Consider the following 3,363-nt stretch of genomic DNA (forward strand, 5'->3'; position numbering starts at 1 on the left):
AAAAACCCAAATAGCTAGAGTTTAGATGTAAAGCATGAAACATCTTCTAGTGAGTGTCTACAAAATTTGTTCAAATAAAAGCCCTGGGGTCATCAATTGGCCTGCCCCGGGGGGTCTTGATTTTCCCTATATGCATATAGTAAAAACTTAAAAAATCTTCTTTGAAAAAACCTAAATAGCTAGAGTTAAGATATTAAGCATGAAACATCTTTTAGTGAGTGTCTACCAAGTTTGTTCAAATAAAAGCCCTGGGGTCAAAACTGGCCCGGCCCCAGGGGTGTCATTGTTTTTAACTATTTGTGTGTAGTAAAAACTTAAAAACTTCTTTTAAAAACCCAATGAGCTAGAGCTTAGATGTTTAGCATGAAATATCTTCTTATGGATGTCTACAAAGTTTGTTCAAATAAAAGCCCTTTGGTGAAAATTGGCCCTGCCAGGGGGGGGGGGGGGTTTGGGGGACCTTGAGATCATTGTTTTTTATAACATATGTGTAGTAAAAACTTAACATTGTGAAACATCTTCTAATGAGTGTCTTCTAAGTTTGTTCAAATAAAAGCCCTGGGGTTTAAACTGGCCCCGCTCTGTGGGCCTATATACAGGTGAGCAACCTCAGGGCCATCATGGCCCTCTTGTTATTTTTACCTCACAACCTGCTTTGTTCAAGAAATTGGACTCAAATAAAAATCAGTATGTTTACATTGAATTTAGATTTATTTACATATAACACAACAAGACAATAAATTTAAGTGTGAAAATAAATGGAAGGTGATTTTACATAACTTACAGCTTAAGCACATGATTTTTTTCCTGACTTTCAATGAAATTTCCATGAATTTGTTTATAGTTTTTAATGTTATTGAATTCCCTTTATTATATTGTTTCAATGTATTGTATTTAAACGCCTTAAATTAATAGATATTGTAACATTATGTTTGAATTATGTGCTTTTCTTGTGAACTTTTTTAAGGTCTTTGGTATACATGTTATTATTTTTGACGGATGGTTGATTTGTTTTAGAAAGATCATATAAAAATGTTGCCATCCCATGTTTTCATTTATTTATCATTCAAATTTTACAATTACTTTTTCTCAGAGAGTGAAATTGTACTATTTTTAAATGTAATTAAGAGAAATTAAGTCATTGTTATTGCATGTCTAAACATGTGGGTGATTTTTCTTCTATTGTAAACTGTCTTCTCCTTATTAGATTTTACACTTTCTGAAGTTTTTGGGTGTAGCGAATTCATGTTGGTTGTTTCTGAAATTTTATGGTGTAGCAGATTCATGGTAGTTGTCAAGTTAGCCATTCCTTCCTTCATTCTCCTGTCACACTTAATGTTTCTTTCTCCCACTGACATTTTGCTTTGGTACTTTCTATGGTCCATGAACATGCTTTGAAGGTTGGTGATGTTCCATTCACTAAAGATATTTTTTTCTGTTTTCAGTTCTTTTGTAACTTAATGCATGGCAAGACTCTAAGAGTTTCATCTTATATTGATTTATTCAGTGGCAAAAGGTTGTTTACCAGAGGCGAAATAAAACCATATTTGTGGTCCTTAGCATATCACAATGTACTTTTTAGCACCAGGATAAAGAAAATTATTTGAGCTGTGTCATGACAAAACTAACATAATGGGTTTGCAACCAACATGGATCCAGACCAACCTGCGCATCCCCGCAGTCTGTTCAGGATCCATCCTGTTCGCTATCGGTTTCTTTACTGGTTATAGAGTTTGTAAGCGAACAGCATGGATCCTGATCAGACTGCTCGGATGCGCAGTCTGGTCTGGATCCATGCTGGTCGCAAACCCATTATGTTGGTTTTGTCATGACACAGCTCATATGTGTCTCCATAAATCTACAGGTCCTTTGATCAGTGCCACATGTGGAAATTAACCAAAACAAAAATAAGTACAATATGTAAAAAGGAGAATATTAATAAAACATTATATGTAAGAATAGTTCAATTTTCTGTATTTTTGATATTGTGTGTTGTAAATATGTAAAAGTTTGACATGTGTTGGTCGTCATGCAAACTGTGTTGTCTTCTAGGCAACATGTGTTGCTTTTTGCATATAAAAATATGTTTTGTTTTGTTTTTTGACAACTTAGACTGTTTTAAACAACGTGTACAGGGTTTCCATTAAAGTGACATTCTGCCCATCCAAGGGTATATAGCGAATAAACAGTTAGAAGTAAAAATAAGTTTACAATCTGCTATAATTCCTTTCAATTTTATAATCCAATTCACGTGAATGATGGTTAACTTATGTGGCCAAAGGAAATAACATTAAATATATATCAGAATGTACTTGTTACATTAAATTTATAAAAAGAGTGGGGCAGTCTTTTTATATTTTACGCAAATTTTTATTCTATGCTAAATATTTTCCAAATATCAACAGTTGGTCAAGTACCATTATAACAGTCAATCTTTTGAAATATACAGTCAATTAGGCTCAACTTGACAATGAAAAATTGAGCATAATGTCACTTTAAGTTAAAAAAATTGGAAGTCAGAGACTGCAAAATCACTGACATTGGGAGTCATATTACTAGGAAAAGCATTAGTATTTGAAAATCACAAGCCAAAAACAAGGAGTAAATGACTCCCAAACTTCATTAATGGAAGCTCTATGTGCATTGTACAAGTATTATGTTGTTTCTGGTACATAGCGTGATTTACATAGGCCAACTGGTGTAAGATGTAAGGTTTTGATTATCCTTTAATATCTAGATTGTAGTTTTAGTAATCGCTGAATGGAAAATCCAAAAGGAGGCTTTGCAAAGGCATGTACATTTTTGCCAAAGTGTTGTGTATCACATGACTATCAAATCCATTTAAAATAAAGATTTTTGGTCATGAATATTGTACTTTGCAATCCATATAAAGATATAGTTACATAAGTACCTATAATGTATCGAAATACACAAAACATCTCTGATTAGCACTAGTTTGAAAGAAGTAACAAATGTTTTTTAGGCAATGCATGTTCTATTTGGTTACCATGTCTTACTTTATGTGATAAAGTTTTTTCTCAAAATCTATTATTGATAACTATATTGTCTGAAATAAAAATTAAATTATGCAAAAATTTCTTCTGTTGTTTTTTTGTCTCGATACCGACGCCAATTTTTGGTCGGGCTGCACAGGTGCAAACCCGGGTTATAGTATGGTGAATGTCGGGCGGGCGGGGAAATATTTTCGTAACAGTTTTCTCAGCAACTGATTATCACAGCCTCTTGATATTTGGTATAAAGCATTAACATGTGGTCCCATACCGTGGGATTCGATTTTAGGTCTGGCTCATTCACTTCTTGTTTATCGACTAAGTTAAATTTTCGACATAATTGTCAATGGTC

At 33.5% G+C, this 3,363-nt stretch overlaps 1 long non-coding RNA gene across 1 annotated transcript; it reads left to right on the forward strand.

Annotated features, from left to right (window-relative positions):
* Nucleotides 1-572: 572 nt before the first annotated feature.
* Nucleotides 573-3,097, forward strand: LOC132725646 (uncharacterized). Its single transcript, XR_009625091.1, has 2 exons — nt 573-2,148; nt 2,501-3,097. It is a non-coding gene; the product is annotated as an uncharacterized LOC132725646 (long non-coding RNA).
* The last annotated feature ends 266 nt before the right edge of the window (nt 3,098-3,363 follow it).

Source organism: Ruditapes philippinarum, unplaced genomic scaffold (genome assembly GCF_026571515.1).
Source record: "Ruditapes philippinarum isolate M1 unplaced genomic scaffold, ASM2657151v2 ctg133_1_1_1_1, whole genome shotgun sequence".
Classification (NCBI taxonomy): domain Eukaryota; kingdom Metazoa; phylum Mollusca; class Bivalvia; order Venerida; family Veneridae; genus Ruditapes; species Ruditapes philippinarum.